Source organism: Stegodyphus dumicola, chromosome 8 (assembly GCF_044657685.1).
Source record: "Stegodyphus dumicola isolate Sdum_Otavi_A_Nest chromosome 8, ASM4465768v1".
Lineage (NCBI taxonomy): Eukaryota > Metazoa > Arthropoda > Arachnida > Araneae > Eresidae > Stegodyphus > Stegodyphus dumicola.
The window spans coordinates 30082808-30108548 of NC_140775.1; the positions used below are offsets into that span (position 1 = coordinate 30082808).

General features: G+C 33.5%; 1 protein-coding gene across 5 annotated transcripts in view; it reads right to left on the reverse strand.

Annotated features, from left to right (window-relative positions):
- Window positions 1-23312, reverse strand: part of ChT (choline transporter) — a 298521-nt gene extending 275209 nt beyond the window's left edge. For all 5 annotated transcript variants that reach the window (XM_085821703.1, XM_085821701.1, XM_085821702.1 and 2 more), the window contains exon 1: window positions 22837-23312. The gene's annotated coding sequence lies outside the window, so the exon portion shown is untranslated. The remainder of the gene's footprint in view (window positions 1-22836) is intronic.
- Window positions 23313-25741: the final 2429 nt, after the last annotated feature.

Sequence of the window (25741 nt, forward strand, 5' to 3'; positions counted from 1 at the left end):
TTAATTGCATTGAATTTTTCGACGCCATTAAAAATAACAAAGAATTTTTTTAAAAGTTTACATCAGTGATAAATATTAGTAACATCTTAATTAGTAGCTGCTGAGTTATTAAAAGTGTCTTTTCAGTCATTGTTCTTTTTGTTAACAACTTTATCCAGCGTTTTCATTCATAGGAATACTTATCCTAGTAGGCTTCATTTTCTTTTACGGGTATATTCTCAAAACTGCCTTGGTTTGAGCACAAAATGTCCCGATTTGAGAAAAAACTATTATGGTAAGCCTAACTGTAAAAAATTTACAGAAATGGCAGATCGCTCTCATTTGAGTAAAAATTCGTATGTCTAAAAAAATTACCATTTTCATAACAAAATGGAACAAATCTACTCATTATATATCAGACATGATAATAATAACATTCTACATATAGCATAAATTCTTTGATAAATAATACGAATAACATTTATAAATATTCTACACAACTTATATACCGCAAATTACTATGAAAAAGTATTGTAATTTTTCGCCTCATTTAAGATCTCAATACTAACACATTTAATCTTTGTTTCGATAAAGCATTCGAAGCATCGGAACACCACTTTCGTATAATTCTTAAAGTACTTGCCCTCTTTTTAATTGAATTCAATACTGATTATGCTAGCGAGCCACACTAATGAAGCATTCAATTATTCTTGAGAAAGAGGGCTTTTTGTACAATTATTTTTTACACCGTTAGAGATGTGCTCTTCGTTTTGCAGTATGTTATTTTTTACTGACGTCCCTCAGGGAATACTTGGTCTCAAGGAAAATATGGAAAAGGTAAAAATATTTAAAGCTTATTAAGTCTTTTAACATTATTTTTACTGATTTGTTGGAAATAACTCTTCTTTAAAAGTGTTTACTTAATAGGTACTTAAGTTTTTAACGCTGAAAAAAATAAAACTAAGTATTCGCTAGAACAAGAACAGATTTCTCTTGTTAACATTTTATGTATTATTAAGTAAGCTAATAACGAGAATAAAAAAACATGCAAATATATGAATAGATAAATTGGTGGGGCTGGGGATATAAATAATGTACATATGTGCTTGTGTGTGCGTGTGCCTATATTTAAGATAAAGGCGATATAAAATATTAACCTTAGTTTTCAAAAGTCCCTTATCTCTCTATTTTAATTTAGTTATTGCCTCTTTTTATCTTAAAACAGTAAATGCTAGTAATAAATCGCTCTAAACTCCGTCATTTCTGATATGCATGCCATATGATTCTTGAATTGTGGTGATGGCGATAAGGAACGCGCCTTGCGCCCTCCGATAAGTGTGGCAACCCTAGAGGAGAAATTTCTTACGAGTAGCGAGCAGAGCGAAACAGGCAGGCTGTCGGGCAGTGTGCGCGATGTTCCTAAATAAAGCTTAATTTTTATTGTGCACTATGTCTTGTTAATATTATATTAATGCAGTAAGAACATAATCTGTGATATGGAATTCGAGGATTTGTGGTAAAAACATAACAGGAAATTTCCATAATGGTAACCCGGACTGTGTTAAATCGTATGAACAGTTCTCAAGCACTTTCGGTTTTGACTACAAGCCATCACTCAAGATCTCCAAACCAGAAGTAATGGATTACATCGGTTTTCGTCCTCCGGATCACAGATGAGTAGTAATTATAGATCATTTTATAATTCTGTTTTCTACTTATCATTTAATTTCATTTTCTTTAGTAAAATTTTTGCTTTTATTTTGGCTTAAAAACCTTGCACAATGTCTGATGTTCATGCCGTCCAAATTCCGGTTTATAACCGATCAGACCCATCTTTATGGTTTATATGTGTGAAAGTACCTTTGCTCTTGCCACCCCCAAACCTATCACAGAATCCATTACTAAATATAATTATATAGTTGCTCATCTTCCTCCAGATACTGCATCAATAGTACGGGATTTACTTATGAAACCAGACCCTATTGATCCATATGCAAAGCTTAAAACTGAGTTAATAAATCGTTCAGGAGAATCTTCTCAGCAAGAAATTCGCCAATTATTATCTGGAGAAGAATTAGGTTCTCGAAAACCTTCCGATTTGCTAAGAAATATGAAACGTCGAGCAGAATCTTTAAATGTTCCTGATAACTTAATGTTAGAATTATTCCTTCAACGTTTGCCTTCGACTGTTCAGTTTATTTTGGCAGCGGTTTCCAATTTAACTGTAGATAAAGCTGCAGAAATTGCCGACAGAATTTTAGAAGTAAATCCAACCCCAGGGACTTGTGCCGTTTCTCGCACAGTCGATCAGTCTCTTGAGCATAAATTATTTAAACAAATAGAAAAATTAAACAAACGTATTGATCGCATTTCTCTTTCTCGTGGTCGCTCGCCAAATCGCGGAGATCGCAATAAGGAAAGAAGCAATTCCAAAAGGAGAGATTTTTCTGTTTGCTGGTATCATAGACGTTTTGGGAAAAAGTGTAGAGATGACAAATGTACAAAACCTTGTTCATGGCAGGGAAACGAAACCAGCAAAGAATAGAGGCGACTTATTCTTTGCCTCAAGTTTCACGTCGCCTGTTCGTTCGTGACCGTAGAACAAACCTTTCATTCTTGGTCGATACCGGCTCTGACGTGTCCTTACTTCCAGCAAATAATTCTCAAAAACGGAATTCGTCCCAACAAACACTTTTCGCTGCTAATTCTTCTACTATTCATGTTTATGGTCAAAAAACACTTTCTTTGGATTTCAAATTAAGACGACAGTTTACATGGACTTTTCTTATAGCAAATGTTAGTACACCCATTCTTGGAGCAGATTTTCTCCATTTCTTTGAATTGGTCCCTGATCTCAGAAACAAATGTCTCAAAGATTTAAAAACGCATTTTAAAACCGTCGGTTGCGTGAAAAATGCAAGCATTTATTCAGTAAAAACTGTATTTAGTGATACACCATATCACAAAATTTTAAAAGAATTTCCTTCAGTTACTAGATTACCAGATCCTAACCAACCTGTTAAACATAACACCGTTCATTATATCATAACTAAAGGTCCACCTGTGGTTGCAAAACCTCGTCGGTTAGCTCCAGATCGCTTAAAAATAGCAAAACAAGAATTTCAAACTATGATGCAATTAAGGCATTTGAGACCTTCGAGCAGCAATTATGCATCCCCACTTCACATGGTTCCAAAAAAGGGAAGTCTGGAATGGAGACCTGTAGGAGATTATCGAGCATTGAACGCTCAAACAATAAAAGACAAATACCCTATTCCATGTTTAGCCGATTTTACTGCTGCATTGCACGGTACTAAAATTTTTAGTCATGTCGACCTGATTAAGGCATACCATCAAATACCAATTAACCCAGCCGACATCCACAAAACCGCCATATGCACACCATTCGGTTTATTCGAAAGTATCCGTATGCAATTCGGCTTATGCAATGCATCTGCGACTTTTCAACGTTTTATAGATGAAGTCACGCGGGATTTAGAAGGCGTTTACGCTTTTGTCGATGGCTTGCTCATATCCTCTAAAGATTCTGAGGAACATTGCAGGCATTTGAAAGCTTTATTTTCCAAACTTCAGGAATATGGACTTTGCATAAATGTTTCAAAATGCATCTTTGGTCAAACATCTATTGATTTCTTAGGTTTTCACCTTAGTGAAAACGGAATTGAACCTCTTCCTGACAAAGTCAAATGTATTTTAGATTTTCCTCAACCTACCACTCTCACTCAGCTTCGCCGATTTTTAGGCATGTTTAACTTTTATAGATGTTTCATACCTAAAGCAGCACATATTCTTTCTCCTTTAATAAAATTGTTAGAAGGCTATATTAATAAAAAGAAATCTCGTTCTCGTGTTCAGGATTCATCCCCACAATTAAATTGGAACGAGAATGCTGAACAAGCCTTTATTGCTGCCAAAAATGCCATTGCTCAGGCTACCCTTTTGAGACACCCTATTCCCGGAGCCCAGCTAAGCATCTGGGTAGATGCCTCAGACGTCGCAATCGGCGGCACACTTATGCAGTTGTCTCAACAAACATGGGAACCTATAGCATTTTTCTCTATGAAATTCAGTAAAAGTCAACAGAAATGGTCCGCGTACGATAGGGAATTATTTTCTATTTATTCTGCAATTAAGAAATTCCGACACATGTTAGAGGGCAGAAATTTTATAATTTATACGGATCAAAAACCGTTAATATACGCTTTTAAACAGAACCCTCATAAATGTTCACCTCGACAATTGCGCCATTTAGATTTTATTTCTCAGTACTCTACTGATATTAGGCATGTGCAAGGTTCAAAAAACGTCGTTGCTGATGCTCTTTCAAGAATCGAAATTGATTCCATAACAAAATCTCCATTTTTGGATTTAAAAAAATTTTCGGAAGCTCAACGGCATGATCCGGAGTTACAAGACCTTCTCAAAAACAACACATCATCTTTGAAACTGGAATTTAAACCGTGCCAATATTCTGATGGTAATATTCTTTGTGACATATCAACAGACATTCCTCGTCCACTTGTTCCGAATTCCTTTCGTAGACTCATCTTTAATCATCTGCATAATCTGTCACATCCAGGAATTGCAGCTACTACGAAGCTTATTTGTTCTCGTTATGTATGGCCCGATATGAAACGTCATATCAAAAATTGGGTGAAATCCTGTGAATCTTGCCAAAAATCGAAAATTACTAGGCATACTAAAGCACCACTGGGCACATTCTCTCTTCCTGATGCACGTTTTTCAGAAATCCATATGGATATCGTCGGACCGTTACCTCCATCAGAAGGCAACGTGTACCTTTTGACTCTAATAGATAGATTCTCCAGATGGCCTGAAGCCATTCCCATCCCGGATATGAAAACGGAAACCATTTGCAGAGCCATCTTCAACTGTTGGATATCTCGTTTTGGCTGCCCATCGATCATAACAACAGACCAAGGTTCTCAAATGAGATCCGCACTTTTTGCAGAATTCACGCGCATTTTGGGTACGAACAGAATCACAACAACAGCCTATCATCCAATGTCCAACGGCATTGTTGAACGATTTCATCGATATTTAAAATCTTCTCTCAAGGCTCACGAGACCAATAACTGGACTGAAACACTACCAGTTGTTATGCTTGGTATTCGGACAGCCGTAAAGGAAGATCTACAGTCATCTTGTGCTGAACTGGTGTACGGCACAACTCTCAAGCTGCCTAGTGATATGATAACGTCATCTAAGATATCTCCGTATGACACACAATTTATCACGAATCTTCGGCATAGAATGCAACAGTTGAATCCAATAGCAACATCTGCACATTGCCAATAAAAATGTTACGTAAGTGCTACCTTAAAGTCGTGTACGCATGTATACTTACGTGTCGATCGAGTAAAGCCACCTCTGTGCCAACCATACACAGGTCCGCATAAAGTCCTTTCTAGAACGGACAAAACTTTCACAATTGATATTAACGGTCTGAAATCTACTGTGTCTATAGACCGTGTGAAACCAGCTTATTTGCTTTCGGACTCTAATTTGCCTGAACTGAAAACAAATAAAGACTTAAAGACAGTTCAGCAGAATAAATCTGCAAACGAACTCTCTAAGACACAAACTGTCACCAGATCGGGAAGACATGTTCACTTCCCTAAGAAACTTGCTTCTTACATAACAATTTAAAACATTTTTTTAAATTCATATCTTAACATATTTCTTGTTATTTCATGTTTATTATATGTATCAATACCTTGTTATATATTGAATTGCATTTTGATCTTTTCTAATTTTATATTCTAATTTTGTAATCATGTAAAAAATACCCGACAGTACGGATCCTCTAAGATAATTTCATAACCTATGTCGTTCCTTTGAATAGTCATTAAAGGAACTGGGGGGAAACTCTGTGGTGATGGCGATAAGGAGCGCGCCTTGCGCCCTCCGATAAGTGTGGCAACGCTAGAGGAGAAATTTCTTACGAGTAGCGAGCAGAGCGAAACAGGCAGGCTGTCGGGCAGTGTGCGCGATGTTCCTAAATAAAGCTTAATTTTTATTGTGCACTATGTCTTGTTAATATTATATTAATGCAGTAAGAACATAATCTGTGATATGGAATTCGAGGATTGGTGGTAAAAACATAACCGGAAATCTCCATAGAATAACGCTAATGATGCATGTCCTTACATTGCACTTCAGCCAAAAAATGATTTCTAATTTTGTAACCAAAACTTCATATTAACAAGTAAGTACTTGATCTAAACTGAAACTAAATTTTTCTGCTCAAAACGTTCGTCCAACATCAAATTTAGATACGTCGCATTCTTGCTTTTGCTTGATGTTCTGAGGACATGCGGCAGCTTAACTCTCTTTTATCAGTTTCTTCATAATGATGTGAAAATGCTCTCGCGAACAAGAACGAGGACGCAAATTGCTTCTTTGGCCTATATAATTCAAGTTAAAAATTAGCTTCCCAAGAATTATTTTATTCAAAAATAAAATGTGTCCAATCGGCTGTGAATGCTGTTTTAAATTGCAATCCATCAAACTCTAAAATGTAGCACACGCATACATGTTTCTATATTTGTACATATATATAAACACACACACATATATATATATTACAGTATCACATATTTTATTTTAAAATAAAATAATTCCAATATTATATCCGCGTAAAATGCTGCTGACAATTAATCAGCTATAGACAAAAAGTAAGGAAAGTAAGTACTCCTCTTCCCATATATTTTTGTAATTTTATAATTATTTTTGTTATTATTTAAATTTCTATTTCTATAACTTGGCATTCTCATTTCGTGCCTATTTCAGAAACATTTGCATTTTGGATAACTTTTCAGTGAAAAGAAAAGTAGTCCTCTGAAAGTAAAATGAAATGGAAATATGCGAAGTTTGCTGGTGCATTTCTTTGAGGAGATTGGCCTTTTCTTCACGTTTCATATGTCTACAATTTACTTATAATTTATTCGAGTCTGTCTATGTTTTTCCAGTTTAGTGTCTTTTTTTCCCTTTATATATTTTTAGCTTAAAGGAGCGTTAGCCCAGAAGAGCTATTATTCTCGAGACGGCATTTTGCGTTTAATCACTTTTCAAAATGTTCTAATTAAATTTTATCCTCCTGCGTTATATTTAAGGAAATTAAATAAAGAAGACTTTGCATGAATATATGTACGTTTCTCGGACTGTGAAAAACCAAACGTACCTAGAGCCATCAAATTTTTGAATAACATAATTACGTAATCATAACAAAATAACATAATCAAATTTTTGATTAACTCTATCAGAGCATGGGTACCTGAAATTTCGAATTTTGAACTTTGTTTTAGTATATATTTCGTATTTTGTAAATTTTTAACGAATTTTCGATTAACAATTTCAACGATTTCAAAGCGAGCAATGACAACACAGTACGAAAAAAAAAAACTTTTTTATCCCCAGCACTCAAGACTGTGTATCGGAAATTCTAAAGATATGTTGCTTTTAAATATTTTGTGATATTGCTCTTGAATTGAGTTTTATTTGGTTTAAGTTCGAAGAACATAATATTTAATTAATAAAGGTAACACACGAAGCCTTAAAAACACCCATTTGGGCTTAATGAAAAATCTAAAAGCTTTCAGATTTTTCTATTTTATTCTTATGTTTGCATTTTTTATTCAATTATTTACGCTGTACAAGAAGAAAATTCATATTAAATATGTTCCCTTTCGCTTTCAAGAGCAAACTTAAAAGTACGCAAATTAGTGTGTTACTGCAGCTTTATAACTACTTTAATACCTTTCTACTTTAATAAAATGTGTAAAACGTTGTGTAAAACATATGGACCTTTCTTGTTGCTCAAATTTCTTATATCAGTTAACATTCCATTTAAAAGTTTGGGGATTGCTTTGAAAAGCATTTTAAGAGAAATATAAAGAGAAACTAGAATTTTTAAGTGATGGGTGAAAATTCGTTATTTTTGTATTCAACGCCGGGAATAATAGTCATCCCCTTTTCTATATTTCTTAATGTCAGTTTATGTATGGAAGATATTTTTTCTGTTCCTGAGAACAGTAATGAAATTTAAACGGTTTCCACGAGCTGGTTCGTATTCTAAATTAAACTGAAATGACTTCACCTTTTTGACATTTATTTCCTTTTAAAAGGTTTTCAACCAAAGTTCATTTAAAGAGCTATTCCGATACTTTGAAATAATTTACTGCCTAAAATTGTGTATTGTAGAAGAAATTAGTTCTTCGTAGAATATGTATAAAATGCATATGTTTTTACGAAAATTAATTTTAATATGATTATTATCAGATAAAAGTATTTTTATCAAAAGCAATTTTTATTGCATATAAACATCTACCACGTTTATTTTAAATTTCAAAGACATAGGGAAACTGAGAAATGATTCTCAAACTCAGGAAGGTGCATTTAAGAAAATTATAATCCAAAATTTGCAGAAATGATTAGTTAAGTATAAAATATGAGATCCGTCAAAATTCATAGAAATAATTTATAGAAATAATTTATAGAGATGATTTATGAATTTTATGCATAGAAATGTTTTATATCAAATAATAGTAAAGTGTATCGTAAATCCCCGGCAGTATTTTCAATATGTTAGATATTGTAGGTTCCGTATTTTTGATTTTTCAAACCTCATTCTAAAGATTGGCGGAATTCCCGAATAGTACACTTGGGTGCAGAATAGCACATTCTGCACCAATCTGGAGGACCTTTATGACGTTATGTTTCAGTTTCTCTAATAATTTACATCCATATTTGTCAACGTAGCTCGCACATTCTGAAATTTATGAGGATTTGACTGGAAAGCAGTTTAATGAAAAGTTAAAGGAATAGTCTCTAACAGACTGAGAATTTGGTATTAACGCCGGCTGCCTGTCGTCCAGTTTGTCACTTAGCAAATAACCTCTACCTAACGGTAGGCTTCGTTAATAAGTTCCAGGTTTTTAGTAGCTGTTCGTACCGGTGTGTTGTTGAGCATCCAAGTAAGCATATTAAGTATCGCCGAGCCTTGCTATCTGCTAAGCTTCCAGCCTCGGATGGAATTCTGAGGGAAAGCACAGACATTTAGTTTATCCCTCCAAACTGGTTAGCGGAATAAATTTAAACTGATGTCTGTGTCTATTTGCTTGTAGAGTTTAGTTAATTTAATGGTGAAGACTCACCCAAAAAAATGTAAGGAACATTTAGGTAAATTATGTTTGAATTACTTATCATGATTCAATTACGCCCCAAATTTCTGTTACAACTTGAAGGTCACCTGTCAAGTAACGTTTCAGGCTCCTGGGATTTGTAGATGTAAAATAAAGAGTGTTAAGTTTTAACAAAAAAACTTATTTATGGATGAAATACAGAATTCCAGATTATGACAGAGAACTGATAAGCTGACTTAAACTCTAAAATATACATTTTTACCACACATGGACTACAAAAAATAAATAACTAATGGCAAGGTTTAATTAAACTTTATATGCATTGATAAAACAAAAACAGAGGACAGAAGTCCAGACTTCACAAAAACCATCGTTGATCGTTGACTAAGCTACACCTAACATTTCTAAATAATTTCGAAAGTATAATCTAAGGCCATCAAAAGCGAGACAGGAGACAATGTTTCCACATACTGAGATTTTTTTTAAACCATAGCACAAATTACTACATTTCCGATTGAAATGAAATGGTTAGTTTGCAAATTTAACGTGATCAAATAAAAGCTGAGACATTTTCAAATTTGCAAGAAAGAATCGCATGAAAATGTAAACTATGTTTGATTACAAGATATGAATATTTTGGTGTTTTATCTTTATCAGGTAAAGTATATTATTCATATTGTAATTGCATGATAAAGAATATACTTAATTATCATAATAATAGTAAGGCAAATTTTGATTTATCTCTTTACATTCTTTTATTTGAAGAATATTTAAGCTCCTAGTGCACTAGATGGCATTACACATGGCTTACAGAGGTAAGTTAAAAAAAACACAATACACAACACAGAATAAGATGAAAATACAATTTCTTAGATGAAATGTAATATATAAATATACAGCAAAACGAGATTGTCATTTTATGCTAAAAAAACACATGGATAAGGGGAAGAAACTTAATGTTTAAAGAGTTTAACTGAGGAATGAACTCTTTTCTTCCTTCCCTAAAATTTGAGCAGTATAATAACAAATGTTTAATATTTTGCACTCCCCCGAAGATACAAGAACACAAATCTGTATTAAATCTCACAAATGTCGTCAGATAGGAGTAGAATTACCGTCCCAGTTAGAAATTCAGTAGTTTCAAATTTAGTAGTTTCAAAAATTGCTTCAAAAATTGAAGGTTTATAGGTTATTTTGCCAACTAATCAGCCCTTCTATTTCTTAGAATGCCGGTATGGCCACGTGCATGAGAAAAGATGACATCAGTACTTTTATTATTAAGATTCGCATGAAAAGTGATAACTAATTTATTACTGGAGAAGATATTTATTGGAGAAGTTGAGGATGAAAGAGAATCAGTACAAATGGAAACGTTACTACTTAATACTTACACACACACTTAATTAAATCACTAATGCACAGTAATTCGGCTTGGAAAAAACAATATTTATTGGGAATTCTAAAGAGTTTGTGTTCCAGTTCAGAACCATGATGAAAAACGACATAAGTTAGTCCAACTTGATTACTAATTTTACTGCCGTCACACACAGATGGACAGCAGATGGACGGCGGTGTTATGCAACACACAGATGGGAAATTGTCTTCGACGGATTTGTCATAAATTACAGATTGAATTGGGAAACGATCAGAAGGATGACGAAATTCCTCACACAAAACCTTGGTATCGAACGTACGTTTGCTGATGGTATTTTTAAACACTTTGCCATGTAAAGCACGAAAATCAATTGGAGGGAATCTCGAAATTTCGAAAGAGGCTTCATACCTAATTGTTCTGTAGCCACGCATAACTCTGAATAAAACAGTTCTTTAAATTCTGCAAAAAATATGGAAATATGGAATACTTTTTGGTGCGTAAATTAACATAACAAATTCAAACTTTAATAATGTAGTCTAAGACTACATAAAACAGATTATTCAAGCTGGCTCAAAATTTTACCTGCACATATTTTAAAGCAGCGGCTGCAAGACGCTAATGCCAGAATACGACTATAAGCAGAACTGGCGACAGAAAACATGAGCGAAATTCGGCTCTCAGAGGCTCCCTCAACTTAACATAAAAAACCCTCAGCTTAAATACACAAAAACCTTTTCCGTTTTTTTAAGCTTACATTATAATGAATGATTAATTAAAATAAAATACCTTACAATATAAAGAGAGAAAAGAACTTCAGAAAATCAAATGTCACATAAAATGGAATCAAACGGCTGCTCAGCCGTACTTTCAAACACTTCTTTTTGAGATCAGTTAAAGCGGTAGTGAAGCGCTGAATAAAATATGAATGTCTGCATTACATGTTGGCTCTAGAGCTTCAATTTAACCGTAAAGGAAGAGTAATCTTAACTTTTCTCTGCTGGCAGATTGAGTAAAAGAAGAAAAAATGGAATGTAATAAATTGTTAGTCTGACACTTACTGCTTTCTGCCAACTTTGTAAACACCACTCTTAATTTTGACAATTTCAGAGATTTTCTGGTGTTACTGCATTTTTTCACAGGGTACGTGACTCTTAAAAATACGTTTGATCTTTTTTGTCAGATATGTAGAATATTAGAAAATGTTCTCATTACGTCCAATGAGTGACCGATCACATTACTATATAATATCGCTGAATGCGAGTAGCGAAACTTATATATATGAAATATATTGAAATATATCGCAATATATTGAATTTATAAGCTGGTTTTGTCACATGAAGCTAGACCGTCCAACTGGTATAGTGGTTAGTGTCGCAAACTGCCGTGCCGAAGAGCCAGGGTTCGAATCCTGGAGAAGGCATGGATGTTTGTAAATGTATAGTATCCGTGCGGCATGGGGGCACTCTAAATATGCGGCGAATTAGTCGAGAGGTTTGCTGGTAGGAAAAGAGGAGTGAGAGACCCCCTGGCCCGTCCCCTCAGAGAGCTCTCCATCAAAAGTGGGGGCGGAGCTGAGCTAAATCGCACTGACCCTGTAAGGTGTTCAAGGCTGTTGCCAACAACAGGCGTAAACTTGCACTCCTTGCAATGAGGAATTTCGTGGGCTACACTGACAAGTGAGCATTAGCAACAACAATAACACCTGACATATTTTAGCTCGATATATTGAAAACATCCGACAAGAAAGTTTATATGAAATGTTTATGTTCTCTGCCTGACGATTAATCAGCATGGAAGATTTATATTTTTTATATTATTATTTTTATATCGTTATTTTTATATTATTTTATATTATATACTTTAAAATATAAATGGAATGCTGTTTTGAAATATTTTGTGATTTTGCTCTTGAAGTTTGCGGCGTAGGTGCTTAGAAAGCGATGAGTCGAGAGGTGCTTAAAAAAAGTTTTAAGGGCTCCAATTTTAACTGACGCCCTAAAGGCTTTGTTAAGGTTTTTCCACGCTGTCGCTGAACTCGCAGTCTACTGTTGCACTCTCTCCTGCTAACCAATTTCTTTTCTTTTTTTAGCTTTATTATTCAGCATAATTTTTTCTCACTTAACGCCATGTACAGCTCAACAGCAAAATTACAAAAATTTTGAAATTCTATTGTCAATCTTTTCTTTCCATATATTATATATAAAATTGCACGTATTTTATAGAAATTCAACTTTCAGGTCGTTTTCTGTTCTGAAAATAAAACTCGCAGTTCCGTACCTGAAGACTCTATTCCGCATATGATCTGAGGTATATACAGATTCCTTGCCAGTGTGGTCAAACTAAGAAAGCCTGAAAATTTCACGCTAAAGAAGATGAAACATATGTTAGGGGAAAAAATAAACATAAATCCTCTGTAGCCTAATAGTGTTAGTCAGAAAATTATACTTTCAATTTTTCTGCAGCTAAAATTATGCAAAAAATATCTTCCGTTGAAGAATTAGATTTTCTAGATGCGGTTCAAACAAATGCGTTAAAAGTCATCAAACTGAAATGACTTAATTTTTTTTCTTAAATATAAGGCAGTCAGTTAGATTATTAATTTATTTCGTTAGTACTAACACAGGTCATTTGAAAATGCTCAATAAATAAAAATTATGAAAGAAGAAAGCAAGAGTTAATTAAACCGATTTTAAACTTCGATGTATTACGTTTAATACCCAGCTTTCTTGTTCTTTGGATTTTGTGTGACCTGCTGATGGAAATTTTAGCTAAATTCTGTGAGAGCTTTAACGCTTAAGACTCGAACGACTTACCCAAAAGACTGTCTTCAAATTGAAATTACTTTATTTTTGTTCCTAAACATAAGACAGTCAGTTTAGTACTTAGCTTATTTTGTTATTGCTAATATAAATAATTTGTAAATGTGAAAATTTTGAAGATAAACATCAGTATCTCCTATTTATATTAATTAACAAGTTGAACTCAGTTTTGTTTCACAAGGAAATATATAAAGCTCTAACTGGCATATAACATATATAAACTAGACATACCGAAACCGTAAACATTATCGTGAAGACATGGAAAGAGGACAGTATAAATACAATGAATAACACTGAAAGCTCCAAAAATGTAAGAAAGCTTGACCTAGGAGAAGCTTGATAAAATATTCTCTCTTTTCTCTGCTCACTTAGAAAATGTCTGTGCCGGCATTATTATGGCAAAGCTATTTGCACGCAAACCACACATTACTTTCGGGTATGTGATGTGTCGTTTCGATTGATGTGTCACCCGTTGTTTCTCGTCTGCCAGACGGTTGAAGAATTATTTCTGGTGATGGACCACGCTTCACGTCCGTCCAGTCTGATGGATATGTTTGAAGTGACTGATAATTTCCCAAATGCTTTTACTGCGCTACGCTACCTCTTAATTTCGAAGCAGCTTCTATAATAATATTGTTACGAATTTTGTATACATGCAAATCATTTTAGTAAAGTTAAATGTTAAACGTTTAAGTAATTAGTTAAGTAATTTTAGTAAAGTTAAATGGTTAAGTAATTAGTTAAGCAATTTTAGTAAAGTTAAATGTTTAAGTAATTAGTTAAGTAATTAGTTAAGTAATTTTAGTAAAATTAATTGTTAAATGGTTAATTTTAGTGAAGTCAAATGGTTAAAACCCTCTAAGCGGCAAGGCCGTATGTATACGGCCTAGAATATTTATTGTGATATCTGTAAGAACGTATATATACGTGCATATTAAGATATGTCAACGAAATTAAGGCAATATATCAAAACAGAACAAATTCAGGTATGAGATACCAGGAGAGTTTTTGCATTAAAATCAAAATTATAATTTGGTCTCATAGTAGTTTTGGGAAATTTGTGCTTTCTTAGCGAAAACCCTGGCCGCCGAGAGGGTTAAGTAATTAGTTAAGTAATTTCAGTAAAATTAAATCTTAAATGGTTAATTTTAGTAAAGTTAAATGTTAAATAGTACCGTATTTTACATAATGTAATATGAAAAGTCTGAAGAGACGACGCTCTGCCGGAAAAATAAGATTACAGGTGCAAGTCGATTTAACACTGAGGTAAATGACTATCTCACTAAATTAGCCAGATCATACAGACATTAGGTATTTTTTGGAAGCCGGAGAAATGAAAAATTAACAACGCCTTCCCTGGGAATCAAACCTCGGACTTCTGGAATACCGGCCCAGTGTGCAGAACCACTACACCACGAAGGCACGCTAGGAAAGCAGGAGCGGAATACTTTATAAGATATCGCGATTTGGCGATGGATTTGACAGATAATTTTTGTCGCCAAATTTGGCGACATTAAGGCCCTGTCTTCGTAAAACCGTAAAAGTATTATTGATCTCTACATGTAACTATAATCGTATCTGGTCCTTATATGTTTCAAGAAAAATAAGATATTAGAGATTTCGGAGACCGGGTCAAAATTATATAAGCCAGGAGACAGCATCTGTTCAAAGTTGTTAATTCACAGCTGACCTCAGAGTATTGAGGTATCTGTGAGAGTTTTGCCTTTTAGATGCACTTTGCATTACGTTGTGTTTCTTAGTAGTTTGATGTGTAACTACTGGTAGTGCTCTGTGATAGTAAAAAGAACTCTTCGAGTTCTTTTTTGGAAAGTACTAAAATTGTAAAGTGTTACTTTTGGAAAAATAAATTTTATCAACCTATCATCGGTTCTTTGTGCATTCAATCCATTACGAACCCGTACGCATGCAACAATATATTGATGTTTAAATGGATGCGTCTTGGCGTTTTTGTTACTTTACCATAAATCACGAACTCGAAACTATATATCAACATTCTTGGCAATTGTTAAGTATTTAGGATAGCAACTGTTCAGAACAGAATTGTTTCGTAACAGAATAGACCATTCTCAATTTCAAATACAATCGGGATGCCTGCATACTGCATAACGTATGACAGAAATCTCTCTTTATATTAATAAGTCACAGAGACCTTTTAATTTATACGTTGATTCATACTGCTGTCGTATTCCTTCCCGACATATTTCTGCAGATCTGGGATTTCAAACACTGATCGTTGCGTATGTGGCTAGGTAGGTTTCCCAGAACACTGCTTAACAAACTGCCAAATAACTGAATGGCTGCCTGTAAAATTTCTAAACAACAATTCGCAAACATTCAGATACGTCGCTTGGTACAAAACATTTGCAAGATAATGCATGTGTTCTTCGCGCACAGAGAAGAATTGTGCTGCGCTGCATAATAAAATAACCCAGGGCATATATATTTACTAAGGCATTTGTTCAATAGCCCAACAATGTTTACTGAACGAATAATATTTTAATGGGCATTTTATTCATAGTACTGTAGAATCTCTATAGCACAAAAGACATAGAAACTGTTGTGAGTTGGTTCACGGACATAAGAACTGATGTTTCATTGTCCTAATATTAACTTTTCTGAATTTGTCCCATACAAATTTACCCCTTTACGTATAATCAAGAATTTGTTAATTCAGCCATACGTATTAAATGTGCATGTGCACTATGCGTATTAACTTTGCATGTGCACTTTGCGTATTAACTGTGCATGTGCACTTAACATATTGTAATATGTTGTGTGAATTCTTTTGTATTTTATTGCCTATCTATATTACTGTAGCCTGTTACTATATTCTTTTGCTTTTTATTATGAACATATTCTTAGTAACCTAAGTGCTATGACCTAAAGCCTAAATCATTATAAACCTGCTGTCAGATGAACAATGGAAATAGTACAGTTTCAATACACTTACTCGCGTTTACTCATCTACTACAGTCGTTTGGCTCCCTTACAGCGCTTTCCTACTCTATAGAGACAGAGTTTAAAGCCGACTAATTTATGGTAAATTGCAGATGCTCCTCATCCTCTGTCAACAGTAACAAGAGTGCTGTCGTATTGCAGTTTGTTTTGTTGGTAGTAACTTTGTTGATAGGACTAAACTGTTAAGACTGGTTTCTTGAATCTTAATCTACGTCTTTCTGAACTCTATGTAATAGACTAGGTTATGAAATGGAGTGAAGGTAACTATCATAGTGAAGGTAACTATCATAAAAAAGTGAAGGTAACTATCATAGTTACTTTTTATCTTTGGTAGCATTTTACAGGATGAACAGACTGTTGCTATTGTGAATCATCAGAAATTTATGAAAAACATGTCTCTAAGCTCTGCAGAAGATATGCAAGTAAACGTAGTCCGACTGATGAATAACTGAAAGAGTAAAGCTACAACTTTTCGTTGCTATAACTTGGAGAAGCTTTACTGCTTAGTTACCTAAGATGCATATCGAACGAAAAGCAAGAGTCGCGACCGAATATAATAAGATGCAATTTATTTCTCGACACTTAATTCTTCATTACGTATTCTATATCACACATCATCTTGCGTGGGAAATTCACCAGACAATTTCATGTATCTTATTATGTCTTGAAACAATGAATAAATCAGAGCGAGAGGCGAACATTGCCAGCAGCAAGAGAAGACGAACAAAAAAAAAAAAAAAAAAAAAAAGGAATGTGCAAAAGTAACAGAGGTATTTATAGTTAACGGTTACTTTACTTAATTGATTGAGAACTTATGGCATTTCAGTATTACTTAAACGGATTAATAAGTTTCAGTCCAGAAAAATTCATATATTCAATTTAGAACAGAAAGGAATGATAGCCAACCTAAAATGGAGAGTTACAGGGATAAGCTAGCAATTTTGAGCTTAATATTTTTCAGAAGTAGTTGATGTCACCATCTACCCATTTACAAAATTATTATACATGAGTGTAAACGGGCTGGTTGTAAAAATTTCCCGATTTATAACCCTTAGCGGTCTTTCCGTTCAACCAATCGAAATGCAATTTCAGACATTGCTAGCTAAAGGTATGAGCTCTATATAATGATGACTTAAAAGAGCTGTCACGGTTACAATGTACGGTTACACTTCGAAATTTTCGAATAGCAACATCCACCTTTTCGCTGAGCAAACTGATCAGCGCAATGAAGAGCCATAATTGGAGTTGGAACAATACTTATATGATGAAAACTGCCGGCATAAAACATCAGTTAGAACCAGATCATCATCATTCCTCAACCTGTTTCATCAGATATGGTGAAGACAGCAGGTGGCCGCTGCGGATATTATGGACGGATGAAGAGCATTTGTATGGGAACGTAAACTCCAAGAACTGCGTTCACTGGGCAAACGAAAATCCTCGCAATCTGGCACCGGCGCCTTTACACGAAGTTAAAGTGATTGGGGTTTGCCTTTGCAAGCACAATCGTTCTCGGTTTATGCGTTGTAGAGAAATTAGGCATATTTTTTTGGAAGAAGGAAAGATGAAAATTTAGCAACCGCCTTCGCCGGGAATCGAACCGCGGGCCTCTGGAATATCGCCCCAGCGTGCAAAACCATTACACCACGAAGGCACGCTAGGAAAATGGGAGAAATACCTTATATGCTCCCCTTTTTAAAGGGGGACTGGGTTTTTTTTTAGGGAACCCTATCGCCAAATCCTGGGTGTGGAGAATCCTCATCCAACATCCTTTTAGTTCGGCCGCCACTGTAGAGTCATTAGGTATTTTGGAAGCAGGAAAGATGAAAAATTAACAACGCTTTCGCCGGGAATCGAACCGCGGAATACCGGCCCAGCGTGCAGAACCACTACACTACGAAGGCACGCTAAGAAATTGGGAGCAATACCTTGTAGCGTCTTCAAAGAGGTCACTTCCACAGGTATGCAAACGCACTTCATTACAAGTCCTCGGTTTACAACAATGTTGTGGAATCACATAACTCCATAACAGCAGTAACGAAATGTCGGTTATGACACTGTATAGATGTCGAACACATGTGGCCCCCCACATCGTCACATGTGTTCGGCAAGTGTTGCAACAGTATTTGGAAATAAAGTGATCTTCCATAACTTTGCAGTTTCGTAATCATCGCGATCTTCCGAACACATTCCGATGGATTTCTGGTTTTGGTGTTATCTGAAATATAACGTGTAAACATCAAATCCAGAAGAATTTTTCAAAACTGAAAGATATAAAACGTGATGTTATATAGATCCCTCTTTCAATGTTATGATCGTCATTTTGTACAGTCATTAGGGTTTTTGATGCTAGAGGCATGAAAAATGAACAGTGCCCTCACTGGGACTTGAACTGTGGACCTCTGGAATGCAAGTCGAATATGCTTCCAAGTACAACACGAAGACATGCGGAGAGAAGGGAGAAAATTACTCATACTTGTCAACAATCTCTCGCATGCAATACTTCATTGTCTGCGAAGGTCGGTACGTTGGACACTTGTAATTCCGATATAAATGTTTGTTCCCTCTTGTATTGTCATTGGCCCTTTGCAATGCTCTTCTTCTTTGCAAATGTTTTACCTCGGTAATTTTTATGCGTGTATCATTCCAATGCCATTTATGGTTTTAAATGCAATTTCATAGCAAAAAATTGGGTTTTTTTTTCCCAAATCGGAGCGATTTGAGCAAAAAGAGGTGGGTATTGCCAATAAAAAATTTTGAATTTTTGAAACACACTGTAACAGTGAGAGTAACTGTGACTGAGAGACTGTAACTGTGAGAGCTTTATTGTTTTAAACCATCACAACCCTCGAGCGCGCATACCTTCGAATAATAATATCTGAAATTTCATATCAATTGCTTGAGCGCATAGGTCACTAGGGGTTCATATATCGGGGAAGTTTGTTATGACCACCCAGTATATGTAAATGTATGAGGTATTCGAAGAGTTATTACTTAACTTAAGGAGCATATGTAAAAGTAAAAATATAGAAATCTTGTAATAAGTAGGAATACATGGCTTTCAAAGCAATTCCGATGCTATTGAACCATTTGATTGTAACAAATTACAAAATGAGAGTAATTGCTGTGTTTAGGGAAAGGGGTATTGAGTCGCTTACATTATGCATTTATTATAATAAAAGCTTTTAGTCTTTTCCGAGCATTGAAAATTAACTTGTCTTCGTCGAGATTTGAGTATTATATTGCATCTCCCAATAGCTAACTGAATGTGCTAACTTCTTGTACTAGAGTATAACCGAAGAGATAAAATAATTCTTTGCATTGTGTTCTTTGCATAGAACTTTTCATGCTTAGGTTGATAAATGTCCTTAAAAAGCTAAAGTTACTGACTGCTAGCAGTTCAGCCATTTCATTGCCTTTTTGAACCATATTTTTATTGCTATTCTGCAATTCTTTATATATTTAAGTTGTAGGGTTTATATTTATTTTAACTAACATTTATTTTAAGTTTAAACTATCTTTCCTGTCAAGCCTTACTTTCCCCTGGAATATCCAATGCCAGAGTATGTAAATTTTAGTAGAACGCGCAAGGATTCAAATTGTCAGCGGAAGTAATCTGAGTTAAATAGAAGGGAAACGAGTTCGAAAGTGTGCTTTCTTGCTTCACGAGCGTCGAGATGGCTAGTTAGAAATTGAAGAACCACGCGTTTCGGCATGTGTGCTTGCCTCGACAGATTGTTAAATCTTTCAACGTAATATTCAGAAGTTTGCTGAATTGTCAGCGGCAATTCCAGGGGAAAGTAAGGCTTGACAGGAAAGATAGTTTAAACTTAAAATAAATGTTAGTTAAAATAAATATAAACCCTACAAAGTCTTTCACCGATTCAAAATAAATTCTTAGACTTTGAGTTTCCCTTAAAAAAGCTGAGCGGTTTCGACTTCTTATGTGTTTCTTAAGTGTTCCAAGGGTATTTTAACAAACCCTATGCAAAATGATAGCTTAATAGGTTAAATATAAGGGATACTGGCTTCCGCTTGAGTTTAATTAGATTTTCATTGCTAGAAGTAAGAACAACAGTATGGACAACCGTGAGTTTCCTAGACAAATGATTTTCATATGAAGTTATTAATTTAAGATATTAAATTACGTTAATATTTTGAATGATCTTATATCACTACTCCCAAGTTTGAATTTATCTATTTCCTTCTTCAACAAAATCATAGAAACAATAAATATCAAAGGCATTAACTCACTAAATTGTATTATATAAATACAACACCAGGGCCTAGGACTTGAACTAGCAATCCTGCCAAAGTCATTAAACTTTTTTAGTTTTTTCCTCTGATAACATGTCTGTATTTATTATTTCATTCCTTCTTAAATAAGCCCTCCGTAATTTCTATATTTGTTTTTTATACTGCATTCGGAACGAGTAGATATATAAATATGAATACAAGCAAGCTGATGCATAAAAATTTGCATATAAGTAAAACTTGCAGAGTCATTAGGATTTTTTCGATGTTAGGAAACTGAAGAAATCCGCAATGTCCTTGCCAGGATTCGAGCTCCTGACTTCCCAAATATGCGTCTAGCGTATTTCCAGTTACACCACGATGGCATGTGGGGAAAAGGGAGAAAATACCTTACACTTTGAATAGATACAGATATTTCAGATCGGAACCGAAACAAGCCAATGTTAAATATAAAACTAAGCAAAATGAAGATTTTAATGCGGTGTTATTGATTACTTTAAATCAATAAAGTAATCAATAACGCCACATTAAAATATTCATTTTGGGATATTGGGAAAAGGTCCCTTTTCTTAAAGAACAAAAACATTTTGCAGTTTTCTGTTGTTGAATAAAAAGGACCTGTGTCTGTTCGCCCTCGAAATTGATAAAAGTTTTATTTAAAATATACGTCAAACTACAACCGCTAATTCGCTTAATTTTAACTAAAGATATCTGCAAAGATAAGCGGGCATAATGAGGTACAAACGCTCACATACATATATGTTATATAATTGTTTTTAAATGAAAAATGAAATAAAATATCCTGAGCTCAATAATATATACATAGATTTAAGGAATGACTTCATACCTCAAGTTAATATTTCTTAAGAGAGATGTAATAAAGATAATAAGAATATTTTAACAGATATATTTCTTAAAAAAGATATAAATGTAATATCATTGAAAAGAATTCGGTTAGTTAAGTAATAGTTACAAATAAACATACATACAGATAGACGTACAAGAATTTCAGCTATTAGAAAAATATTCTGCATTTTTAAAAATGTTCTTTACCTCCATTAGTTTTTAGTACTTTACTTAGAAGGTAAAAATTATTTATTTAGTTTTAATACTAATTCTAAAATCATATTGATATATGATGTTTAGGTAGATTTTTGATCAATAATTTAAAACTCTTTCTTTAAAATTATCATGACATTCAAAAATATTTTCATGTAATTTCATCGTTTGTGAATAATTTAAAGAATTTTTAGTATTACTATTATATAATTTACAGAACAGAATTTTTCCTGAACAATTCACATAATTGTTATTACTATTACTATTTCTAACAATTTACAGGAATTGTTAGCATTATTAACATATCTAAAAGTTAAGGATAATTAAATGTTTAAAGTGCTTTAGTATTATTATTCTACATTTTTAAGAAAACATGCTTATAATGGCAAATAAGAATACCGTTTTCTAAAAATATACTAAAGCACCCAAATAAAATGTTAGTCATTACAGCAAACTTTTATTTTTCCGAACCATTTCCGATTAAGAACGAAAATTAAATTAAATTTCGATTAAAACCGGTAAACCATTTCGGGTTAATTTTTTTTTTCTTGTAGCCCACGAGAATTTATCTTCGGCATTCGAAATTGGAAATAAATGCTTAAGAAAAATGTACAACGTAGCTTAGCTAAATAGTACAGTGTAATAATACTTCTGAACTATATCAAATGCTGAGTGACCTGATATTTTTCTGTCAGCACTTAATGTGAAATTATTATACATCGTGCTACCATTTGATGAAAAATATATAAAGTGGTTTTGATGTAAAGAATTCAATAATTCACTAGTTTTGCACACTGTTTCTATAATAAAATAATATGTTTTCATTATGAAATAAATATTTATTTTTATAGTAAAATACAGTAATAAGATTATTTAGAAATTAAAATATAAATACAACTGTTTTTTTTTTGAGTTAATGTATCAGTTTTTTTCTCTCTAATTTTTAAATAACCGAGTCTTCAATAAATAACGCCTAATTAATCGAGTTTTGCATCATTAACTTTTTTATCCTGTTGTGCAATTCTAAGATCTGATTCCAAGAAACTTAAGTTTCTGTATTAAAACACATTATTTATGGCATTTAAAAAGAAATTACGTCACTATTATTAACATATGTAAAAGTTAAGGATATTTAAATGTTCAAATTATGAAAAAATTACTTTTAAAATGTACGTAACTGACTCACCTTTTAAGTGTCAAAAGTTGAGATCGCCTCTCAAAATTTCCGGAAATCTTCTAATGGGGTTTAGCTTTTAGATTTTAAACTCTTAGAAAACTGCTCATTTTAAAGTATAGTGCGAAAATTAAAAATGGGAAGTATCTTTTCAATTATAAAAATTCTCTCTTTGGTTCACAGAAAGGTCACGGGTTGGCTGCTCCAAACTGTAAACCGCGGCCACAGGAATCACCCCAACGCAGACTGGTCTTCTTGGATGGAAAATTTCGGAGTCGTATACGTAGGCAGATCATGAACTAAATGTTGTCGAACTATATCTTCTTCTATTTATGAATTCCGCGTAAAATATAATTCGGCTGAGTAGCGATACAGCACAACTGAAGAGAAAAGGAAGCGATTGGCTGCTTCACTGCAACACAAGAAAGGCTAATCAGAAAATAAGATTTGCTGCTCCTACTTCTCCGGAAATGGTCGTCGCTCGGAGAGGGAGGACACTCGACTGAGTCGATGGAGGTCGCGCATGCGTGAACATCATAGACCACAGGGAATTTTCGATAGATCTGGGGAATATTCACCTTTAGCTTTTAAAGCAGGGATTTTTGCACAGGACCGTGAGTTCACATAAGCATATTATTTTTATTCTTTCATCCACTTCTTCGCTTTGTGATATTTGCTGATGTTACTCTGAGCTATTATAATACGCGCAGATATTTTTCCCTTTAAAGGAAGCCTTTGATTCATTCAAGGTGAGCTAAAGCTAACTGAATTATCACTAGTTCATTTGTTTGTTGCATTCTATTCTTGAGTCACGTTACTTCAAACAAAAATAAAAACAAAATAAAATATAACTATTCCCTTTTCAGTGGAATCTCTGATTCATTTGCATTTTAAAGTAAAGTAATTCAGCGTCAATTCATTCAATAACTTGCAGGTTTCAATAGATGTATCTGAGTACGAGACTTCTTACCTCAAAGAAGTTTTATTTTCATGTGAAGTATATTTTACTAAGAAGTTATTTGTACTCCGGCGCGGACATTTTCCCTTAAAGGAATTCTCTTACGTGTATTTTCCATTAAAATTGTTTTGTATTTGTTCTAAGTAATTTCGCTTATAGGTGTTTCACATTCATTATGACAATATTTTCTCTTAAAGTACTAACTGTTTTTAAAAAATCATATATTTTGAATAAAAAAGAAAGTCTGAAAGACTTCAGATTTTATATAACGCCCAAAAGGGCGTTTTTTTAACGTTTTGTGTATTACCTTTATTAAATTTATTTTTCATGCTCTTCGAACTTAATTATTATTTTGTGTATTACCTTTATTAAATTTATTTTTCAAGCTCTTCGAACTTAATTATTATTTTGTGTATTACCTTTATTAAATTTATTTTTCATGCTCTTCGAACTTAATTATTATTTTGTGTATTACCTTTATTAAATTTATTTTTCATGCTCTTCGAACTTAATTATTATTTTGTGTATTACCTTTATTAAATTTATTTTTCATGCTCTTCGAACTTAATTATTATTTTGTGTATTACCTTTATTAAATTTATTTTTCATGCTCTTCGAACTTAATTATTATTTTGTGTATTACCTTTATTAAATTTATTTTTCATGCTCTTCGAACTTAATTATTATTTTGTGTATTACCTTTATTAAATTTATTTTTCATGCTCTTCGAACTTAATTATTATTTTGTGTATTACCTTTATTAAATTTATTTTTCATGCTCTTCGAACTTAATTATTATTTTGTGTATTACCTTTATTAAATTTATTTTTCATGCTCTTCGAACTTAAGCCACGTAAAATTCAATTCAACAGAAATATCACAAAATATTTAAAAACATCAAAACAACATATCTTTAGAACTTCCAATATACAGGATCGCGCGCTGGAGATAAAAATGTTTTTTTTCTTACAGTATTGCCATTGCTCGCTTTGAAATAGTTAAATTGTTAATAAAAAATTCGTTTAAGTTTTACAAAATTTGAAATAGATAATAAAACAGTTTCGAAATTGAAAATTCGGGCTTTCAAGTGCCCATCTTCGGTTGGAGGACTACGTTATTCAAAATTTGATGGCTCTTGATACCGTTGTTTTTCCACAAGATAACACTTTCCACAAGAAAGATTCATGCATTCAAGCAGACTCTTAATTACTTAGTTTCTTTAAATAAAATACAGGGCTATAATATTTGGTGGCAACAGTTTGAAAAGTGAATTAACGCAAAATGTGAAACGACGCAAAATGCCATTTTGAGATTAATAGCCCTTTGGGTCTAAGGCCCCTTTGAGCTAATAAATTTTCCAATAATTTTTCATGTATAAAAATATCTGCAATATCAGTTTTATACGATAGGTCGCAAATATCAGTAGGTATGGATAGATGCAAAGCAGCTCAATAGTTAAAGATAAAAGAATCTCCAAGAAATGCTAGAAACCTCTACTTCAATCAACCTTAAATATGGTAACGTTCGCTGTACAATGATGATCTGCAACATTTATACCCCATGTTCAAATCTTTGCTATTCAGTACTGCAAGTAAATAATCTAAGGGTTGTGTATTAAGTAATCAGAAGCCTCAACAGGTGTGGTGTCTTAGTGCCTCAATTCAATGGCATTCAGCATCTCACATTGAAAATTATGGAGCAAATACTGTAGAGTATCGCTTAAAGGATATGTTGACAAATTTTATTATTTTTTTATCTAACTGAAATTCAAATCGCAAAACTCAGAGCTATTAATTGCAAGCTTTCCCCCCCCCCGAAAAAAATATTTAAGATCAGGAAAAATTACATAAGGTAAGAATTTTTCCTCGAAAAATAGCGAGCTATGATGTCATTAAACTATTTATGTTCTTTAATGAAATATGTATATTTGTGTTTTACTAAAATCTTCTTTGAAAATTA